We start from the raw sequence: 25,793 nt of genomic DNA on the forward strand, positions 1-25,793 counted from the left end.
GAGTGCATGCATTTTGAGGTGTAGACTTCTGGCATTGAGCAGCATTACCCTTAGTTTCTTTTACCTTGTATCATCTATGGAGGTGGGTTTGTCTTTTAAGCCTTGCCTAAAAAAGGCACTATGGGGGTGGCAAGAGTCTTAGCCAGTATTCGAAAGCCCAGGGGTGACAGGTGCAAGCCGTCCCTAGTGAAGCAACGTGGCTTGTCGAGCATGTCATTCCAGGCTGACAGACACTGGATCCCCTTTGAATGACAACAATATGTTAGCCAACTGTTAAAATTGATCAGTTTATCTTTATACTGTGGCATCATTCTTGGTGGCGGTAAGATGCTACACAAGGTCAGGGTCATACCGGCCTGGGCTACATGATCAGAGAGCTCGTCTATGTCTCTTCTCATTTAGTCCAGGGAGGAACATCTCGGGTTATTCACACCAGCATGGACAATGACAGAGTTATATTTATACTTGCTTTGGAGTGACCTGATTGCATGTGTTATGTGGCGGATCCTGGCACCCGACAGACAGCTTACAGTCCCCTTCTCCTTGTTCAGCCTGGTGAGTGGGACATCAGTGTGTCTGACAATAGAGTCACCTATTACAAGTGTATTAGGTGTGTTTAGCCTTAAGGGCAGTGACTGTGTGGCACACTGACTTTGTGAACTATGTGATATGTGTGTATTGTTGTGGGGTAGCAGTTGTTTGGCTGTCTGCTTCGGAGGTCTCTGCTGCTTAGGCAGATTTTTATTTAGAGCCTCCGAGTATGTTTTTGTGTGTTTATATGTTTGGTTTGCTGTTGCTATAGGTCTATGTGAGACTGGATTTGTGGTGTGTGTGGTTACCTTCGCCTCCTGATAGACTGTGCCACTCATGGGTCGAGAGAGCTCAGCCTCCAGTTTGTCCATATAGTTACATCTCTCACATATATCTGAGTTTGTTGGGAGGAGGAGAGGGTTGTCTGTGTACATAAGGCAGTTGTAACATTGCCTGAAAAGTCCCATATTCACCAGCTGCACTGGAGAGTACACACGAAACTGACCTTTGGACATGTCAGGATATTATGATGAAATAATACTCTTTTGACTGATCAAAAAAAGATCAGTAGGATGTTCAGTGTGTAAAAGAGTATAACGGGTTTAGTGCTTAAGTTTGTTGGTGTTTTGGAAAGATTATCTGTGAAGGAGTCCAGACAGAACCATGACATTTCCTTCAGCTATGGCATAAATAGCAATGTACACTCATATATGTCCTGAGTCAGGGCCAACTGTAAATGACTGACAATGCCAACATCCTGTCAGATGGGCCCATACATACATACCCACCTCCCACTGACAAAAGGCCCTATCATCATACCAGGAGATATCACATGTAGAATGGGTAAACAGCTCCTTCCAAAGCAGAAAACATGGCATCAATTGGATTACATTGTTTTCCTAAGTGAACTGCAGAACAAACAGACCCTGCACCTGAACAGTCTGTTGAGCCTCACCCTCTCTACAGGAAATGAAACCGTTGAATGGGTTACTGAAACATATGGCACACTCCACAAGTGTTGGTGCACAACAGACCATGGGAACTATAGTCTTATAAGCCTATGAAGTCTGATCTGCAAGGCCATGGAGTCCATCATGATTGAAGTCATAAACAGAGCTATTGGAAGCTGACAAACAGACAACCCTACAAACTTTGGTTTGGTCATGGGCAGATCATGGTTTCCAAACCTACTAGACTGTTTGCAAGGCAGGCATCCAGGACATACATCACTGAAATGAGCTGCACACATCCCACATAGACTTTGAATAGCCCTTTTCCAACATCCCAGACACATGTCGTAGCCACAAAATCAACAAACTGTACATAAATATGTATTGTCATGTATTGGATTGGCAAGTGGTCCACAGACAGATCACACAAGCTAAGAATTGTGGAGTCCTGTTCAAGCTGTTTACACCTGCTGTCCTCCATGGTGCAGTCCTGGGATTGCATAAAACAAAGTGCACACACTTTACCATGTCCAGTCTGGTGATGTCAGCATCCTACAAATATAGCACGAGAAATGAAAACACCCGGTAAAGTATATAGTGTGTTGTGTTAATGCGTATCATTCTAATAGCATAACATAGTTAGGTAGGGGTTTGAATCCTATAATTACTGACTGTGTGTGTGTGTGTGGGGAGATGTATGTTTGTGTGTGATTTACTTTGAGAGGAGTGCCCTTTTTGGAGACTATGAAAACACATTAAAAGAGATAAATTCCTCTTTGCCAAGTCTGATGATGTCAGCATCCCACAAATACAGCAGTGGAAATAAAAACTCCCAGTAAAGCATATAGCATGTTGTGTTAATGTGTATCTCCCTAGTATCATAACCTAGTTGGATAGGGGTTTGAATCCTGCAATTACTAAGTGTGTGTGTTGGGGGAGATGTATGTTTGTGTGTGATTTCCTTTGAGAGGAGTGCCCTTTTTGGAGACTAAGAAAACACATTAAAAGAGGTATATTCCTCTTTGCCAAGTCTGATGATGTCAGCATCCTACAAATACAGCAGTGGAACTGCAAGCTCCCAGTGAAGCATATAGCACATTGTGTTAATGTGCTTCTTTATAGTATAGTTAGGTAGGGGTTTGAATCCTGCAATTGCTGAGTGTGGGGGGGGGTATATGTTTGTGTGTAATTTCTTTTGAGAGGAGTGCCCTTTTTGGAGACTAGGAAAACACATTAAAAGAGGTATATTCCTCTTTGCCAAGTCTGATGATGTCAGCATCCCACAAATACAGCAGTGGAAATGAAAACTCCTAGTAAAGCATATGGCGTGTCATGTATTTGTCTAATATCATACCATAGTTAGATAGGTGTTTGAATCCTACAATTGCTGAGGGTGTGTGTGTGTGTGATACTGTTGGTCAATGTGTTGTGGGTTTTGCTTTTACTACTGTATGACATATCAGTGAAACAACAGTATGTGCATTGCACACTTCAGGTATCTGTGTGGCAAATACATATATGCACATGTGACCTCAATTAGTTCATATACGTGAAGCCTGCTTTCTACATGAATACATCTGTTACCTTTGACAGATTGTGCTGCTGCTTCTCAGACCTAAGGTTACATATGTATGTTTGTGACAAGGTCAGCCACTATAGTGATCTGTGGCCTAGGTCATCTGTGTCACACACACCCATGACAGTTTCTATAGAATAGTGTGAGTGAGGGTACATGCCTGGGGTATATTTCAGACATGTTCAAACATAACAAAGTCTGTCAATAATGGACATTCATTACAGGTGTGCAACAACTATGTGGATATGCATACAGACCCCTTATTGCTTATGTGATACACTGAGGGACTTCAGAATACCTTTGGAAATGTGAATACCAAAGGACAGATGACATAACATGTGGCTGTGTGTACACATCGGTACCCCTTCTACATGTCATGGGCTACTACCTATGTGGTACTGTCGGGATACTATGTTTAGTAAATGTGGATGACTATGCTATAGTTGGCTTATAGCATTACAGCATGGGTTGGTCAACAGGTATCTGTCTGTATGATACCCTTGTGGAGGATAAGTGTCTCATCCGGGGAATGCATTGTAGGCCACTGTATGCATTACCAGATGTGGATGGACATATCCCTACTGTGTTTGGTCCCAGGAATGGGTGCCGGTCAATACCACTGGTTACTGGTATAGTATTGTACCGGAAGGATCCAAATGCTACTGTGTTTCCTACATGTGTGTGTCAGTTGTCAAGACATCAACTAACGATTGCTTATAGTCAGGCTGTTGAGGTTGTGTATACTACCAGAATGCAAACCAATGACCAATATTTACAGTATCACCCACAGCATAGTGTCAAACCATGTCATACACACGTGTACCCAAGTGAAAACATATGTGTAGCAAAATGCATACTGGCCAGCAATAGAAACTATGAAGTGTTAACACTATGTAATACAGGGCATGTCACCCTTCCCATGTGTCCACTATGCACATACATGTAGACAGTGCACCTCCGCCATGTTCACAAATGTACACCTGCAAATCTGTACAGCACACATCACACACGTACTGTCCACTCACCAACACATGCTGCCAGAACTACACACATCAGCCAAGTGGTACATGGGCAGACAATCCATTTTTGGAATTAACACTGGTGTAAACAATACTACATTGATAATCATAGCTTTAATGCATCATGCCTGCTCAGATATACCTACAAGGATATCATTACACTTTACTGTTGACAACATGCTAACATTGCTACACTACTATTAAGTCACCCTGTGCATCAGCACCATGTTAGCCTGTTCCTGCATCAATGTTACAGATGACAGGAGGTGGCACAGTTTCATCATATGCACAGGGTGTGTTGTTGGTTTTCCAGAGCCCGACATTGACCCATCCAATCGACATGTATGTGTGTGTGTGTGTGTGTGTGTGTGTGTGTGTGTGTGTGTGTGTGTGTGTGTGTGTGTGTGTGTGAGGGGCAACAGTACAGCATGGGTCAATGTTGATGTAATGTGTGTGTGTATGTGTTAGCCCTAGGTGTTTGGTTTATGTGTGTGTGTCTGCATGCACACAGTTCCACCATATTGCTGCCAAATACGGGAGGTTGTGGGACAGCCACAGACTGTACCTGCCAGGCTGTACAGATCACTGTCTCTGGCCACGGACACAGTACCTGTGCCTGGCAGGGGTGTCATGGACAGTATCGGGTACTAAGCCAGACTGGGTACTATCATCAGAGGCAGAGGGATGTCGACTAGACCCATGTCCCTGCTGGGACTGGCCAGAGCCATGTGCACGTGGTCTTCTAGGATGGTCTATTGACAGCCCAGCCCCAACATTGCTGGGGCTGGTACTGCCACTATGGGAGCGGCTGTGATTTGTGTGTCGTCCGCGATGACTGCCAGATGATGATGTTGCTGGGATACGTCCATGCCAATGACTCAGCCATCCTGCACTGTCCTGGCACATGGACATGACATTGTGGAGGACATCTAGTGTCTCCCCCCAATGTCTATCAATGACCTTGGTGTAATTACAGATGGCACCGGCAAGGTCACGGATACTGTCATTGATAGCGGTGTTATGGGCCCTCTGCGCCCTTAGTCCCTGTCTGGTGTACCGTTCCATACGCGCCTGTGCCTACATTACAGCCCGGAACATACCTGAGGTTGTAAGACCTGTGGGGGCATGTCTGCCAGGGGCATTATGACCAGCAGTGCTCCCACGAGAACCCCTGGACATCTGCCTATGTGGTACCATTCCAGTTGTCTGGGTATGGCTGCTGTGAGGGGATGCATGTGCCATAGATACCACACTATCCTGGTCAATGCCTACTGTATGCTGTCCCTCAGCTAAGGCCATTGGTGATGAGGGATGTATTGGCAGTATGAATACGCGCATAGATGGGGTGGAAAGCTGTGTACTGTCGATTGGCAGACCAACGACAGACCCTGTCAAACCTGCCTGTGCCACAACACATGTATCATCATTTCCACTATTTGTGACAGTGACTTCAGGTTCCCTGCTGCACTCAACCAACACAACCTCAGCACCTGTGAGAGGAAGACAGGAAACACACTTTACAATCTGTACATGATGTTAGCACACATGAACACATGCACACATGCACACATGAGCACATGAACACATGCACACATGCACACATGCACACATGAACACATGCACACATGAACACATGAACACATGCACACATGCACACATGCACACATGCAGACATGAACACATGAACACATGCACACGAACACATGAACACATGCACACATGCACACAAATACACTACTCAGTAATGTTGACACACACACACACACACACACACACACACACACACACACACACACACACACACACGCACCAACAGCAATCCAGAACATATTCATTAGTGGTTGATGGTGGAGTACAGTATCACAAGCCAAAGAGTCCTATCACACGTGTCAGCATGCAGGATGTGTGTTGCTCAACAGCATGCAGTGCAAGTGTAGAGAGTCCTTGTTAATAACAGTATACATGTCTGTGATGCATGTGTGTTGTTCAGTGATTGGCCTCACCCTGGAACACAATGTGTACATGGACACAACATTGCTGTGCAAGTATTAAATGCTTTCCAATGTCCTGTGCACCATCACTCATAGGTATACATACCATGTTCGGATGCACACAACTGTCAGGTGTATAGCAATAAATGCTATGTGTAGTACTGTAGTTACTGTAACTGGATGTAGTGTAGTACCATGAGCCATCGTCAGGCAGCATCATGTGGTCACTCAAGGCCACTAATGTGTGCCACACTGGCAACTATCTTGCTGGACCTGAACTGCAGCACTTAACCATTTCACAGGCAGTTGTTACATGGGTATGTAAGGTGTTCAATAGGGAGCATTGCCTAACATGAATGTGTTGTGTGTTGAAGAGTGTCGCACCGCCCCATGATATGCCTCTACCCCTCAGGTATAGTATGTGTGCTGTGTGGATGACATTTGGGATACTGGAGTCTAACCTTACAGCAGGTGTCTCAATAGGCCATGTGTATCATATTAACACTGACTGCATATGACAAAGTGGTGTATGTTGTGTGCATGTGTATTGACTCTCCCCCGGATTCTCTAATCCTCGGTGTAAGACTTAATAAGTCTTACTCGGAGGCTGCAGTTGAACGGCTTGACATCAGCGTGCCATGAATATTCATGAGGGCACGCTGACTCAACTGTAACTCTTACACGGACTGAATAGGAAAGCAGGGGGCGTGTCCGACTGCTGAGCAGTCTAAATGTGCACGCCCCTGCAAGGTTTTAAAAAGCATAATGTCAACACACAAGAGCGAGTTCATTCAAATGTACTTGCACCCAACACCACACTCCCTGACACTATAAACCCCCATCACACTTATATAAAGTAAATAATTATATATATATTTTTTAAATCCACGATATAGCTGCCCGTATTTGCGCGTGTGTGTGTGTGCCCATTGCTTAGCTAGAGTTAGCAATTCTAACATGGAAGAGCATAAGAAAGAATGTTTATGTAAATCGCACCAAATTGCAATAGCGTAATGGTAGAGCATATGCACAAAAAGAAGGCATTCATGGTTCGAGTCCCACTCCTCCCCTTCTTGTTTATGTTTTAAATCAGTATTTGAAGTAATACCAGACATATATGATTAAAATTTTATTAAAAGCAGTGACATGGCCAATGTATAAGTGAACAAACTAAATATTTTTAAAGGACCCAGATATATAATAGCCTGCTGTTAAGCAATGCTTTACACAGCTAAACACAGGTGCCCATAGTTTAATAGCGCTTTATCCAGCTAAACAGAGGTGCCCATAGTCGAATAGCACTTTACCCAGCTAAACAGAGTTGCCCATAGTTTAATAGTGCTTTACCCAGCTAAATAGAGTTGCCCAAAGTTTAAAAGCGCTTTACCCAGTGCAATGTGTTTGCGCAGACGTGTGTGCTGCAACAACCAGGGCACCATAAGGCACCGTGGAGCAATGTAGAGCTAAGGTGCTTAAACGCAGGCACACCCCCTAGCCTATCTAGACAGTATTAATATAAAAGAATGACAAGGTTCAAACCCAGGACCCTGTGCATCATAATCAAAGTACAGAACCACTAAGACATGACAATATAGGGGAAGCAGCCACTATTAACATTCATAAACTTAGGAATGGTAGTTTAACCATTACTAAGCAGGTCTGCAGTCAGCCAAGAATTTTACAAAATGGCCAATCACAAAAAAGTGCGGGGAATGTGGCATATTTAAGCCCCATAGTTGGGAATACTCGGCATAACTGATTGCAGCTCTCATTTGCAGTCAGAATGGCAGGTGCAGGAGAGGGTTCACGCTTCCGAGTACAATGTTGGGGCATCGAGGAGTCCAAATACATGGTTTGGCTCCTTGTCTACCGTCATGAGTCAAGACTCCTGCAGGACCGGTTCCAAGGGACGGAGTACAAGGCAGAGGCTTGGAACCGGTTAGCTCGTGACCTCACCAGTGCCACAGGCTTTCCTCAGACTGGTGAGCAGGTCCGTCACCACCATGCAGACCTGAAGAGATGAAAGCAGGACCACCCTGAACCAGTGGATACAGGAGGCCCGTGGGATGCAGAATGCCCCACAACTGAGTATGTAGCCATGGAATGCAGTATGTAAGATTTGATAATGGAGTATGTATAATGGATAGGTATGTCTCAATATCCCTTAATTTACTTTACAGCTGCAGTTGACCGTGCTACGAATCAGCAAGCCTATGCTGATAGGCTGCTAAGGCTGCGCCACCAGGCAGGTTAGTGATTATTCTGCATGTATTGCTATATAAAATATGGAAGAGAGCATGAAAGAAAGTGTTGTAGTCCAATAAAACAGCCATAGAATTGCCTGAATAAGTCCTCTGCATGTACTGTCAGATAAAAATGTCAGAGAGGCAGAAAAAGAGTGTAGTAACCCATGAAGAAAGGTAACATATGTCTAGAATAATATCTCTGCAGGCACTGTCATATAACATAAGTGAGTGAACCTGAAAAAAGATTGTTCTAACCTATTAATAAAGGTATAATATGTCTTGAACATGTCTGCCATAAACACCGTTAAAACAAATAAAGGAGTGAGCCTGTGGAAAAGTGTGCAATGTCATTAATAAAGGTCTAAAACCCAGAGTATGTCTGTGTCACAGAGTCTGAAATGTTGTTATATCCTTACATTATACAAACAGTACTGTTTGAAAATGTGCTGGCAACCCAGAGTTATGCAGTCCCATATAAAGTGGGTGATGGAAGTGCTAGTAGCTGTAAAACATATATACAGTCCACAATAGTCAGTTACTGGCTGGCATGAATAAGTAAACCTGGCAGACATGTAGCATGTAATTATTCACCAGAAATGTGAGTGAGTGTCAAGAAATACAGGGTTCTGTACAAATCGAAGTGAAAATGTCATGTGAAAACATCCTGGATATGTAGATAAAGAAATATAAATGCAAACAAGAAATATGTAACAGTGACATCTGCATCCTGGACAGTTAGTATGTCAGATATAGGTCAGGCATATATTGAACTAGCCAAACCCATGACACAACCTATGGTGGCAAGTGTAATAATACAGGTAGGGGATATACACTTGCAGTCACTGGGAATGTAGTGTAGACTAAAAGGTCATTATAAGATTTTAACCGAGGTTTTTTCTACACCCTACCGTATGTGCATAAACCATGCAATTCCACACCTCAATGGGTATGTGTAACCTTAAATATTTGTTGGGACATATGTCCTATTGTTTTATAAATATTTGCATTGATGTTAATGCATGTGCCCTGTTCAAACACCACTTTCATGGTGGCCTGTTGCTACCAAGCATCCCTGCATGCTGTTGGAATATCCATTGTCGTTCAATATATGCATGTGTTATGCTTGCTGTTCAACTGTTGGAACCTTGGTGTGTTGGGTTAATGGGAATATTACTGCATGCTGTTACAACTAATCTGGAATGCTGTTGTTTATGTTGTAATTAAACACACCTAATCACAGAACATATGGGAAGGCCGGTCCCAGCAGACCCACCTGTCCCTCCTCAGTTGGCGAGTGCACCTGGCACCAGCGGCTCTGTTGCCCAGCCCGGACTCCCCTCCTCCGTTGGTCCTGTGCCACCTTCGGGTACGCCCCATACATAGCTGCCCAATTCGCACACATGTCCGGTGGACATGTAAACTGATAATTCTAATTGGCAGTACAACATATTTTGTTGCCCTCACCACTCTCTCAGGGGTGGAAGGTTTCAAATTTCAAACCAAATTTCAAACATATGCACAGCTGTTGCTGGTAAAGAAATGGGCAGCTATGGACCTTCGCTACACCCATCCTGCACATCCTGAGCTGGTTTCCCCTACTGTCTTTCCCTCTTTGTGCCCCCTTTTTCACCACTTTCCTATCTCCTCATTTTCTTTTCTTTAAAAGAAATTAGAGCGGGGTTTAGCAGGAGTAAGCACTTTTAAGCAGTAGTTAGCGGGGGTGCGCGAGTGAGAGATTGTGTGTGCTTAGCTAAGCATTGCTAAGCGTCACGCAAACCAGTGCAAACCCGCTTACAACTGCTTAAAGGTGCCTTAGTCACTCTGTATGACAAGGCCCTTGTACTGCTCAGCAGCAAAATAAAAAAACTTGTCCATCTCGAACCCGGGACCTTGGACTTACCAGACTGCATGAAGTACTACTACACCACAGCAGATACACAAAAACTTGGTGCTGAAAGAAATATAACATGCATTACAATGAGTGAATGTAAAGGTAAAATAGGAAAGCCATAGGAATACATTGCAATAACTACTGTTGTATGCCAGTTAATTCTCTAATTCGAAAAGAAAGTACATACTCCCATGTATCCAGTGTTAGCATTAGGAGGTGTGAGTAAACCTACACAGTGAGAAGAGTGTACTGGAAGAAGCAACAGTCAGGTTTCAGTATAACATGCATTTCACTGGCTACAACCCAGCTTCAGATATGAGACATATACCAACCTTCTGACTGAGACAACAGTGTCCACAGCAAACAAGCATGGTCCCCACCTTGCAAAACTGAAAGGGCTACGCCTACCTAACCTTATAGCAGTGTCCTGAAATCACAGTGAGAACTGCAATTACCACACAGCAGGCTGCATGCAATTACTAAATGGTGGGCACCAATTGGTGCAGAGGCCATCACATGCACATGTGCAGATACCTAGAAAAGCAGCCTATATCTGCTGTCCACACATGCAATAATATCATTGCAACAACTGGGAGAGAGAGAGAGAGCACGAGGAAGAGAGGCAGACAGAGACAGACAGACACAAAAGGCAGAAGGAGACAGGCACTGAAAACAAACAGCAACACACAGAGGAAACAAAACAAAAATAAAAAAATAAAAAATAAAAAAACAACACCTACAACAGACGGAGGTGAGGAATACAAAGGTAAGGTATGTAACAGATATGTATTTGGTGACATCCGAAAGATGTGTCTGAAGGGTACTCTACATACTGCGAATCATCCATATGTGGCAGCAGTCCGTATCTATATGTACATGCACATTTCCATAGGGCAAGGGACATACTGCAACTGTTAGTGAAGGCTGGACATAAGTATGTTGCACATATGTATGTAGGTTGTAGTGTGTGGCATTGCAGAAAGCAAGCAGTGCTGGTATATGTAATGTGGTGTTAAGCACTGTGGGACTGAGCTACAGGCAGTGAGGCCTGCAACAACTATACGACCTGGGGACAGCAGAATGCATTCTGCACAACATTGTGCAATAGTATTACATAACCGTATATCTCACAACTGTTGCATAATTGACATCCCCACCATGAAAGGTGGGCAGTATATGTGCTTATATGTGCAGCCATATGTACAGCAATGGATGATATATACATATATATGTGTGTATAGATATCTATATATATATATATATATATATATATATATATATATATATATTTATATATATATATTTAGATATATATGGATATATATATGGATAAATATAGATATATGTGGATATATATGGATATATATAGATATATATATATATATATTGATATATATGGATATATATATATGTATATATATATATATATATATATATATATATATATATATATATATATATATATATATAGATAGATATAGATATATAGATATGTATGGATACATATGGATATGTATAGATATGTATAGATATAGATAGAGATGGATAGATATTGATAGATGTGGATAGATATGTATATATGTATGTATGTATATATATACATATATATATATATATATATATATATATATATATATATATATATATATATATATATATATATAAGAGAGAGAGTGAGGGAGACATGGGGTCATATGTATTGCAACAGGTGCCTGTTGTCCAAGGCATGGACTGAACACCAGTATTGATACCACAGTGCCATACCCCATTCCAAAACACCTTGTGCAGTAACTGCCACATAGGTCGTAGCCTGCCTAAGAATGATGGTGTCAGAAGGGTACATGGGACACAGGTGGACAGTAGGCTCCCCTTTGATAATCACAGTGACAACAGTAGTAATGTAATCCGTCTATGTGGTACGTGTCAAATCAAAAGGTGTGTCATCTAGGGAAATATAGGTCGGTGTTCCCCTCTACTCATCACAATGCCTCATGTGGTATGTATCTCACATGACAACTACAGCAAGTGGAAAGGCCACAGACATACCTAACAAAGAGTAATACTGCCCTCAAACACATGCCCTATGTAGACTGACTCACAAACCACAGCTAGAGTGCATTGCATACTGCCCACCCAGAGGTTACCACTGCCGGACATACAGAGGTATGTCACACCCATAGCAGTCGGCCAACCACCATGACAACACCTCACAATCCCTCCAGGCTACATGACCTAGGGCCCTAATCCTTGTCACCTCACTAAACAGCACATGCTGGAGGTACAGGTCCCTATCCACAAATATGCCATACTCTGGACTAAGCCACCCAGCATGAACAAAAAAAGCTCCTCATTAGCAAATGTCATACATACCCCTGATGATTGTTTTGGAGATAGGTAATATGCCCTGGGAGTCACCTCTGTGTATCCGGTTGACAGGAGCAAGTGAAATCACATTACATGTGTGTCAAAGGCCAGGGTAGCATATAGCTAGGCTGCTCTAGGCCCTAGGGCCAATAGCGTATTACCTACCTATGACACAATGCACACACACATGGACTCAGTGCAATACCTGCTACGTGAGGTGGAATGAGTGTCACAGTGATTGTGTGCAAGGTTTGTAAAGGTGTGATAGCTTAGTGTGAGGTTGTGTCTGTCATGGTAGTTTGTGTCCTAGGTGTGAAGCCGGAGAAAGATGTGTCAGTTATTGGGATGCAGACATAGTAGGATGGCATATGTTGTGACGTAGTTCCTTGTGAACAACTGTAGTGTCCCAATGTAGGCTGAAGCAATACATGTATGCTCAGTAAGTGGTACTGCTGGTGACTCCAGCTCACATATGAACTGTTGTACTACCTGAAGCTGTAGGCCTAAACAGCACAGTATGGTGTATGTTCACAGTCTCTGGTAACACTGTCTTGTGTGTTTCCTGTAGTCTGCACAGATTACATACCACAGGCATAGGTATCTGTAAGTAGGGGCACACAGTACTATAAGGTACACAGGTAATGCTCATCTGTGTCTGCATACATCTGTGTGTTGTATGTATATCTGATGTGTGTTTAATGATGCCTGTACCATGCCCACAATGACATGTGTGTTACAGGATATGTGTACCTAGCAACATGTATACTCTGTTACAGCAGTATGCCAGCTATATTAACAACCGTGCATATATGTTAGGTAGGGGTATGGCATCAAAGACTAGGGTGGTTTACCGGTAATACTGTAAATGTACATGCCATTCATTGCATTGGATGACATATTTCTTCTTCATTAGCTTGATATATACCCCCGGGGCGAGGTTGTGCATTGTTTGCCAAACAGTGTGCCAACTACTGGTGTATACTGGTGTGTTATATGGAGTGTTGCAGGCACTGTCAGCCAGTTGTGGGCTGAGCACTGATATGTGGTATTGAATGTGTGTATCCGCTGATAGACAGATAGATGCTATATATGGCAGTTAAGTGATATCTGTACTTCATAATGTTAAGTGTACCACATGACATGCTCACACATGTCGTTTAATTGTCTTCCAGGGTTATGGCTCATCAACGTATTCCATCATATTCAGCTGCGGAGGAGCAAGAAATTCTGAACAGCCTGGTGCAGCACTATAACCTGCTTTTTTACAGGGCCAGCCAGCGCCAGCATGACCGTACTGCACTGTGGCAAGACCTTGTTTGCTGGGTAAATGACATAGGCATGCATAACCGGACATATGAGCAGGTACGCCATCACTGCAGTGCTTTAATTAGACATGTCCAGCTGCATGCGTCTGATATCCATAGGCAACAGCTTGCCACAGGTGGTGGGGCAGCTATACATCCCCCCCCCTCACCAGAGTGGAGGAGCTGCTCCTAGGCATGGTGGCTACTGGCCTACAGCAGCAACAGCATCACACATGTGGCATCATGGAGGCCGGAGCCACCCAGCAGGATGACATGGAGCATGCAGGTAATACACCCTAGCTGTAGACTACCGTTACCTGTATTGTTAGAATATGCATATGTGAAATGTATACTGTGTGTTTAGCAGTTGTGCTGCCTAACGTGTGCAATACTGATATTTGGAATAGTATCCGTACACCTGTGACAGCTGACTGTTGTTCCACTGTCGTTTAGCACACTCACAGTAGCAATGGCACAGTTGTGGCCACTAACAAACTGTGTCATATTCTTCTAGGTCCCTCTGGTGTGACAGCAGGGCAGACAATACATGCTGGTGAGTGTGTTAACACTTTAATATTGGTAATGAAATGTGCATGTCATAGGTGAGGTGTAGGCCATGTACACATAACACACCTACGCATAATGCATGCTGTGCATGTTTGCTGTGAGACAACAATCATCTCAGTAAAGTCAGTAGCTGCCTCAATCACATGTAATGCACAGTGGGGCAGACACAATTGTGGCAACACTGTACTGCACATTGGATATGCATAGTTGCTACAGCTGTACACAACAGAACATGATTATCATACGCAGTACACGAAAACATGCTACATTTGGCATTGCCACACACCCGCTGTAAGGTCACACTTCAGTATCCCACATGTCATGCACACACACATGATGTACCTCAGGGGTAGAGGCCTATCATGGGGCTGTGCAACACTCTGCAACACATAACACAGTCATGTTAGGCAATACTCCCTATTGGGCACCTCACACACCCATGTACAAGGTGGCTGTGTAATTGTGAACGTAACCACGGCACTGCAGTTCAGGTACAGCATGCTAGGCGGTGGTCTTGCACACATTAGTAGCTGTGAGTGATGACAATATGCATGTTGATGATGGCAGAGGGTACTACACCCCATTCAGTTACAGTGACCACAGTACTACTCACAGCAGTCATTGCTTTGCACCTCAGTGTTGTGTGTGTGCAAACATATGCACCTATACACAATATGCATAGCATGTTGTCTGTGTGCTTACATATGCCAGTATACACAATATGCACAGCAGTCACCATCCACACAAAGTGTCACATATATGTCCTGGAATGCTAGTGGGTGTATAGGTCACTTGACACACATTGGGTATGTGTGGTGTTTAATGTTGCAATCGTGTAGCATGCCATGCCATGTCTGGCACCCACATATCAGCAATATGTCCCACACTCACCATAACCACTGTACACTGGCCATGTCGAGCATTGGGATTCCTTCACATCAACATGCACCGCACATCCTGTGTGTGTACATGGCATGCATGTGCTACACCCGTGCCCACTATTATCTGCTATGGACACAGACACTGCACTCAGACATGGATATCTATGTGTCACACAGATAACACATGCAGCCATGGCATCTATTCTTGTGAGTGATGGTGCACAGGGCATTGCAGAGCTGATAATACCTGAACAGCAATGTTGTGTCCATGTACACATTGTGTTCCAGGGTGTAGCCAATCATTGAACAACTACACAGTTGCATCAAAGCCATGTATACTGCCATTTAATAGGGGCATCTACACTTGCACTGCATGGTCTTGTGCAACACATATTCTGCATGCTGACACGTGTGTGGTGACTGTCTACCTTGTGATGCTGACACCCATCTTCATCCACTATAGAGTATGTGTTGGATTGCTGGTATGTGTGTGTATGTGCTGTAGTGAGGTGTGTATTAGTGTTCATGTGTGCATGTGTGCATGTGTTCATGTGTGCATGTGTGCATGTGTTCATGTGTTCATGTGTGCATGTGTGCATGTGTGCATGTGTGCATGTGCAGACCGTAAAGTGTGTTTTCTGTCTTCCTCTCACAGGTGGTGAGTTAGGGGTTGGTGAAAGCAGCAGGCAACCTGAAGCCACTGTCACGAATAGTGTTGATGATGACACATGTGTTTTGGCACAGGAAGATTTGACAGGGTCTGTTGTTGGTCTGCCAATCAACAGTACACAGCGTTCAACCCCATCTATGCGCACACTCATACTGTCAATACATCCCTCACCACCAATGGCCATAGGCGAGGGACAGCATACAGTTGGCATTGACCAGGAGAGTGTGGTACCCATGGCACTTGAATCCCCTCACAGCAGCCATAGCTGTAGACCCGGAATGGTACCACATAGGCGGAGGTCCAGGGGTTCTCGGGGGAGCACCACTGGTCGTATTGCCCCTGGCAGGCGTGCCTCACAGATCCTAAGATGACCAGTATGTACCGGGCTGTAATGCAGGCTTAGGCATGTATGGAACGGTACACCAGGCAGGGACTTAGGGCGCAGAGGGCACATTATACCGCTATCAATGACAGCATCCGTGACCTTGCTGGTGCCATCAGGACTTACACCGAGGTCATTGACAGACGTTGGGGGGAGACATTAGATGCCCTCCACAACATGTCTTCCATGAGCCAGGACTGTGTGGGACAGTTGCGACTTCGACACGGACGCATGCCAGCAACAGCAACAGCTGGCAGTGGTCGCGGATGGCCCACAGTTCACAGCCACTCCTGTAGTGGCTGGGGCTGGCTTGTCCATTGACAGTCCCAGTAGGCCACGTGCACGTGGCTCTGGCCAGTTCCAGCAGGGACATGGGTCCAGTCATCATACCTCTGCCTCTGATGACAGTACCCAGTCAGGGTTGGTACCCGATACTGTCCGTAGCACCCCTGCCAGGCACAGGTACTGTGTCTATGGCCAGAGACAGTGATCTGTACAGCCAAGCAGGTACAGTCTGTGGCTGTCAAACAAACTACTGTATATGACAGCCACATGGTGGAGCTGTGTGCATGCAGACACACACACATTAAAAAAACAACTAGGGCTCACACATGCACACACACATTACATCAACATTGGCCCATGCTGTACTGTTGTCCCTCACACACACACACAGACATGTCGATTGGATGGGTCAATGTCAGGCTCTGGCAAACAACAAAACGCCCTGTGCATATGATGATACCTGTGTCACCTCCTGTCATCTGCATCATTGACGGAGGGACAGGCTAACATGGTGCTGATGCACAGGGTGACACTATAGCAGTGCAGCAATAATAGCAAGTTGTCAACAAGGAAGGGTAACGACATCCTTGTAGGTATATCTGAGCAGACATTATGCATCAAAGTTCTGATTGTAAATGTAGCATTGTTTACACCACTGTTAGGTCTGAGTATGTATTGTCCACCCATGTGCCACTTGGCTGAAGTGTAATGTGTTGCCAGCATATGTTAGTGAGTGGACAGTACGTGTGTGATGTGTGCAGTACAGATTAGCAAGTGCACATCTGTGAACATGTCTGGATGTACGTGCATAGTGGACACATGGGATGTGTGGCATACCCTGTCGTGCACATTATTAACATCTCATAGTATCTTTCAATGGCCAGTATGCATTCTACTACAGTTATGTACTAACATGGGTAGACATGTGTATGACATGGGTTGAAACTATGCTGTGGGTGATACCGTTAATATCTATCAATGATTTGTGGTCTGGTAGTATACACAACCTCAACAGCATGACTATAAGCAATCATTGGATGATGTCCTGACAAATGACACACAGTAGTAGGAAACCCAGTAACAAGTGGATCCTTCTGGTGCTACACTATAACAGTAACCAGTGGTAATGACCGCCACCCATTCCTGTGACCACACCTGTTTGGCATATAGCCCCCTTAGGTACATGCAGACACACTAGAGATGTGTCCATCCAAATCTGGAAATGCATGCATTGGCCTAAAATGCATTCCCTGCATTGGACGCATATCCTACACAAGGGTATCATACAGACAGATACCTGTTGTCTGATACATGCTGTATAGTAGTAGGCCGACTATGGCATAGTCATCCTCATGTACTCTATATACTATCCCATCAGTACCACACAGGTGGTAGCCCTCAACATGTATGTTGGGTACCAACATATACATACAGCCTCATGTTATGTCATGTGTCCCTCGGTATCCACATATCCATAGGTATTGTGGAGTCCCAAGGTGTATCACATAAGACATTAGAGGCCTGAATGCATATCCACAAGGCAGTCATACACCTATAAAGACTGTCCATTCTTGGCAGTCTTTGTTGTGTATGACCATGCCTGACATATACCCCAGGCATATACCCTCACTCACACTACTCTTAAGTAACTGTCATGGGTGTGTGTGCCACAGATGACCTTGGCCACAGAACAAGACAGTGGACGGCCTTGTCACATACATACATATGTGACCTACGATCTGAGAAGCAGCAGCACAACCTTTCACTGGAAACAAATGGATTCATGTAGTATGCAGGCTTCACACCTATGTACTGATTGAGGGGACATGTACACATATATATTTGCCATGCAGATACCTGATGTGTGCAATGCACTTACTGCTGTAATCATACCATAGTAAAAGCAAAACCCACACCGCATTGACTAACAGTGACACACACATGCACTGTTTGCAGGATTCAAACCCCTACTTAACTATGGTATGATCCTAGAGAGAGACACACATTAACACAGTGTGTTATTTGCTTTACTGGCTGGTTTCCCTTCTCCGGCTGTATTTGTAGGATGGTGACATCATCAGACTTTCCAAAAAGGAATGTACCTCTTTTAGTGAGTTTTCCCAGTCTCCAAAAATTTGTAGGATGGTGACATCATCAGACTTTCCAAAGAGAAATGTACCTCTTTTAGTGAGTTTTCCCAATCTCAGAAAAGGGAACACCTATCAAAGGAAACTGCACACATACACAGTTTGCAAGATTCAAACCCCCTACCTAACTATGTTATGATACTAGAGAAAGACGCATTAACACAGCATGCTATTTGCATTACAGGCTGGCTTTTCTTCTCCTGCTGTATTTATAGGATGGTGACATCATCAGACTGGACATGGTGATGTGTGTAACTTTGTTTTATGCCATTCCAGGAATGGTCCATGTGGGTCAGCAGATGTCAACAGCTTGAACAAGACCTCATAATCCTTACCTTGTGTGATCTATCTGTGGACACATTGACATTCCGTCATATTTCAACACATATTTATGCACAGCTTGTTAGTTTTGTGGATACTACATGTGTCTGGGATGTCAAAGTCTATGTGACACGTGTAGATGTGTTCGTTGATGTATGTCCTGGGTGGCTGCCTTACAAACAGTCTAGCATTTTTGGGAACCATGATCCGCACATGAACATACCACAGTTGGTAGAGTTTTGTGTATGTCAGCTTCCAATAGCTCTGTTTATGACTGCAACATGATGGACTCCATGACCTTGCAGATCAGACTTCATAGGCATACTAGACTTGACTTCCCATGGTGTGTTGTGCACCAACACTTATGGGGAGTGCCATATGTAGCTGTGACACAATCAATGGTTCCACATCCTGTGTAGGGGGTGAGGCTCAGCTGACTGTTCAGGTGCATGATCTGTTTGTTCTGTAGTTTGTGCATGACACATATTGGGAATCAATGTATTCCACTTGCTGCCATGCTTTTGGCAGTGGGGGTAGCTGCTCATCCATTCTACATGTGATATCTCCTGGTATGATGATATGGACTATTGTCAGTGGGAGATGGGTATGTACATATGGGCCTGTCTGTCATGATGTCAGCATTGTCACTCAGGTACAGTTGGCCCTGACTCAGGACATATATGGTTGTACATTGCTATTTATGACATAGCTGAAGGAGATGTCGTGATTCAGTCTGGACTCCTTCTCAGCTACTCTTTACAAAACACCAATGAACATGAGCACTAATCCCTGTTATACTCTTTTACATGCTTAACACCCTACTGATCCTTTGTGATCAGGCTACAGAGTATGTCATGATAATATTCTGGCATGTCCAGGGGTCGGTTTTGTGTGTACTCTTCAGTCCAGCTGGCGGATATTGTGATATTGACACAGTGTCACATCTGCCTCATGTACACAAACAACCCTCTCCTCCTCCCGACTAACTCAGATATATGTATGAGATGCACCTATATAGACATACAGGCTGCTGAACTCTCTCGACCCATGACTGGCACAGTCTATCAGGTGGTGAAGGTAACCACACACACCACATATCAGTCTCACATATCCTCTAGCAACAGCACTCAAACCACATTATCACACATAGACATACTCGGATTCTGTAAATGTACTCTACATAAGCAGCAGAGACTTCCAAAGCAGACACACACACACCTGTTACCCCACTACAATACTCACATATCACATAGTTCACAATGTCAGTGTGCCACACAGTCACTGCCGTTTGGGCTAAACAACACACCTAATACACTTGTAATAGGCAACACTTATTGTCAGACACACTGACGTACCACTCACCAGCCCTAACAATGGAATAGTCACTTTGGGCTGTCTGTTGGGTGCCAGGATCTGCCGCATAACACAGGCAGTCAGGTCACTCCAAAACAAGTACAGGACTGGCACCATCATTATCCATGCTGGTGTGTATAACCTCAGACGTTACTCCATGGACCACATGGCATGATACATGGAGGAACACTCTGATCATGTAGCCCAGGCCAGTATGACCTTGACCTTGTTTAGCATCTTACACCTACCAATTATGATGTCACAGTATACGGGCGCACATATCACATTTAACAGTTGCCTAACAAATTTATTTAATTCATAGGGGATACAGTGTCTGTCAGCCTATGGTGACATGCTCAACATGCCACGTAGCTTCACTATGGACAGCTTGCACCTGTCACCCTTGGACTTTCAAATGCTGGATAAAGCTCTTGCTACCACCATAGTGCTTTTTTAAAGCAGGGCTCAGAAGACAAACCCACCTCCATAGACATTACAGGTTAAATGAAACTAAGGGTAATGCTGCTCAACAACAGTTGTGTTAACCTCATATTGCGGCCACTCAGGACTCTCCTCAGTATGATGGATAGCGATATCTGTGCACTGACAGATGCCTGGTTCAGGCTCACTTATGCACACCAGCACTACCAGGCTATGTTTCATACCATGCTGTCTGACAACAAGACTTGGAACAGACAACACAACTATGGGGAGTATCCATATACATCACAGATACACACACCTCCGGGTTAGTAGCACTGCACAAAGCATGACAGACCATACATATACAACTACCATTGTGCAATACTGCCTTTCAGTTTGGTGCCTGCTACAGTCCACCCTCCCAAACTCAGGAACCACACTCGGCTTTCATGGGAACTATGGAGAATATGAAGGTCTCCACAAACACCATTATATTGTGTGACTTCATATACACAAATATTGACAGGGGATACTACTCAAGCCCCGACACCCTCACCCAACAGTTGCTACAATTTGTAGACTCATATGCTATGGCACAACCAGTCAGCACAGCCACAAGGGGGAATACATATTGGACCTGATCATCACCAACATGGGGACTCTATGTTCCACCAGCGATATACTCCTCATTGGTAAGGTCAGAACATACATGTATCTCACTGGACATACATATACCCTCCACACACTCATCCTGGGTAATCTTGGTGAACTTTTCATGGGCCAACATCTCACTTCACCGAAACAAGGTGGTATCCTTCAGGGACCCTGAGACAGTGGCAAATACAGCTCACACTGCTGCATCCTTTACATACACATTCTATGGACACCTAGTGGACTGCATGGATTGTGCTATCCAAAATAACAACAGGACTCACTACTCCAATGGCAGGGGACATGTCTGGTAGACCCCAGCCATTAATAAGCTGTACAAGATCAGAAGGAAGCTACTACATGATAGAGCACAATCCCAGACTGGGAAGGCATCTGTGATCTGTACTAGTAGATAGCTACAATCACTCATGAACTTTTCTAAGGGCCGCTTCTACCAGACAATTGCAACAGACACGTAGTACTATCACACAGCCTACTTCAGTTATGTCAGGAACCTGGGTGGACACTCACTGATATGCTGGGAGTTACTGCATACTGACTAAACCTACCCTGAACCCACTGGCATTGCCACCATCCTGGCAAACAGGTTCAGTGCAGATGTCTCCCACCCATCCCCCCTAAGGAGCAACTATCCATCCCAACAGAGTATACCCTCCCTGACATCACACAGTAACAGGTGAGTGCTGCCCTCCCCAAAGCATACATCACAGTATCAATGTTACCAGACGGTGTCCCAGCCTGCATCTTACACGAGCATCATGACAGACGCAAACCTCACATTACATCACTTTTCAATATCGGAGTTACCACAGGATATGTACCCAAGGAATGACGTACAGCGACAGTGGTCCTGCTCCACAGAGTAGGTGCCACAATGGACCACAGACAATATTGCCCTATAAGCCTAAGTAGCCTGTTCTGCAAAGCTATGGAGCGTATTGTCATGGGACTCATACACATAAACATCGGGAACCTACAGACACGGTGTCCTACACATTTCAGCATTGTTGTGGGCAGATCTTGCCTCTTGAACCTGTTTGTATTCTTTAAATGGCTAACAAGTCCATCGACATAGAGACGGCTGTCCACACAGCCTACCTGAACCTTGAAAAACCCTTCAACACAATAACCCACTGGGCCATTATGTATAGGCTCACCAGCGTCGATATGGACACATATCTCACACGATGGATTGATACCTGGATCAGGGATTGCACCCACATGGTCAGAATTGCAAGTGCCATGTCTGACTATACACCAATTACACATGGCATCCCACATGGCTCGGTCCTGGGACCTCTCTTGTTCAGTATATATTTGTCTGATGTGCAGGCTACCACAGGGGGAGTATGGCCGAACATGTTTGCACTTGACTGCAAACTGGGTGCCATGATCAACTCTCCAGCTGCCACATGCATACTCAAACTGGGTCTCACAGAGATGGATGACTGGTGCCTGAGCCATCGCCTACAGCTAAATGCCATTAGTTGCATAGTCATCCCCTTTGGGAATAACAATATGCCCACACATTACCACATTACTCCATTACATACAGTAGGAGTTGTTAGGGGTTTGTCGACATGACTTGTTCATACTATCGCCTTTGACATTCACGTTGCCAAAGTGGTTGGACACACCTTCTATGTGTGCCACCTTATCCCATATGGTTTCACATCTAGATCGAGTGAGGTCATTGTGCCCCTATACTCATCACATCCATGCTTGGTTACAATGCCACATTTGGGGTGTACCTTACCTGACACCTACAGCAACTGTACTGGCCACGGAAGTTCCTCACCAAGCAGATCTAGGGACTCACACAGATGCCCTGCACAGTTCAGATGCAGTAACTCCAGCTCTACTCAGTCGCTTACCACCTACTCAGATATGATGTGTGCCTGTTGTTTACAGATATACCCAACCCAGAATTACTGGACATGCTCCACCTCAGGAAATCTGACTCCCTTGGAGCTACACACTCCAGGGAAGTATACCTCAGCACAGATGTTAATAGGACATTGTGGAGGGACAGATTCTTATCCCAGAGGCTCTACTCACTCCTGAATGTAATCCCAGTTTCACATGGGCAGAGCTACCCACTGACCACCTACAGGAGACATCTTGATGACTGTATGGATGATCGTATGTTTACCCCTGGGATATCTTCTGTGTCCCTACTAGACAGAGGCACACTAGCCTAAACGTACATGGGCTATCTTGTGTGACCTACTATTCACACACACAGTGTAGTAATCTGACATGGTTGTGAATGCCAAACACACTCTGGCTAGGCTTGTACATGCTCTAGGGCAGATAGCCTACTATCGACCTCTGAACCTATGCTAATATTCAAGATGCACAATGTTTATTGCTGATACTGTTTGCAGGTCTCTATCATCTTTGCTTTACCAGTTTCTATGAACAACTTTGGTATCTGCAGTACATGTTTGATTATGACAGGGTTCCACTATATTATAGATGTGTCTGCTGTCATATAACTGTGTGCACAGGGCAGATTGCTGTATAGTGACAGGTTCCTGGGTTAACACATGCAACTGCCAGATATGCGTGGCCCATTGCTGTACTCAGACATGGCCTAAGTGTGTGAGCATGCCCAGTTCTGTCATTCCGTGTTTTGTTGCCTGACATTTGTCTCATTTATTCAAGTGTGTGAGCATGCCCAGTGTGACCTTTCAGTATGTTACTATCTGAGGTCCACTACATTTGTTGATGTGTGCGAACATGACCGATATTAACATTTATACTGCATGTGTTGGAAGTCAGGTTCTGTTCTCACTGCAGGACTCACCTTTGTGTCATAACTCGACAAGGATTATGCTGTGCCTGCAGGGTTTCCATGAAATACTTTGCATAGACTTATCAACATTCCTTCATACAAGCTGTTCACTACAATACTGTCATGGTTTAGTGGTTCATTACTTTGGCTGTAGTGTGCAGTATCCTGGGTTCGAGGCCCATCACTGCTTTATATTTTCATACTGAGCAGACCAGACTGCTTAAGGGTCAGTTAAGCAAATATGAGCATGTTGGCTTTTGTTCAGCTATGCCCTACTTAGACCAGGCTTGTCCGACATTCCTCAATATTCACCAACATTGCTGGACGTTGCCCAATATTACTGAACATTGACCACAGTTGTGCTAGTTGTTGTGTGTGATTCTGTTTGCATATACTACATGGTGGTAAATGCTGTTTAGCACTGCTTTATATTGCTTAACACATGGCAATCATGCCTTAGGTGGTGCTGCAGGGCTGCCTATGTCGGATGCACATACTACACTCCCTGTACATGTTTGAAAGCAGGTAGTGTCAACTTAGGCATCCCTTTTACTATATGTGCGAGTTGGAGAGAGGTATCATTTCCAGAGTTCCTACTGAGCCAGTGTATGTGCTATGCGTTGCCTCTTTGCCAAGGCCAAAGCATACTGGGCATGCCTCCTTCTGCCTACTGGGGCAGGCTCAGGTTGTTCCTCCTCCGAGTCACGCTCTGCCTGTGATGGCCTTGGCAATGGTGGGGGGCTGTTTGGCCCAGGCCTATGCTGGTCCTGCTGCAGCTGTTTTCACAGGATCATATTATGTAGCATAGCACATACCATGACAATTTGGGTACATGTAGTTGGTGAGTACTGCAAGGCTCCACCAGATGTGTCCAGGCACCGGAACCATGACTTGAGCAGCCCAAACACATGCTCTATTACATTACGTGTTTGTGCGTGTGCCTCATTATGGCATTCCTGTTCAGGTGTGTGTGCGTTTCTGATGGGTGTCATCAGCCACGGCTCCAGTGCATAGCCAGCATCCCCCACTAGGTGACCATGTGGGATGTCCCCATTGGCAAATGTCTGGTACAGCTGTGTCAGATGCCAGATATGGGAATCATAGTAGCTTCCAGGGCAGCCTGCACACACATTCAGTAGTATGCCCTGGGCATCACACATGACCTGGCAGCAGATGGAGGGGAAGCCCTTGTGGTTGAAGTAGACCCTACCCCACTCGCCGGCTGGTGCTTTGATGCATATGTGCATGCAGTCTATTGCACTCACTACCTCAGGGTATTCCGCTATTTGCTGGAAGAGATGCATATTGCTGGCCAATACCTCATGAGGAATTGGGGAAATATACATGATCACTGACATGTGCTGACATGGCATCCAGGAACTGGTGTAGTACCCTGGATGCTGATGCCTGTGATATCCCCATC

Source organism: Protopterus annectens, chromosome 5.part0 (assembly GCF_019279795.1).
Source record: "Protopterus annectens isolate FY-2018-M chromosome 5.part0, PAN1.0, whole genome shotgun sequence".
Lineage (NCBI taxonomy): Eukaryota > Metazoa > Chordata > Ceratodontiformes > Protopteridae > Protopterus > Protopterus annectens.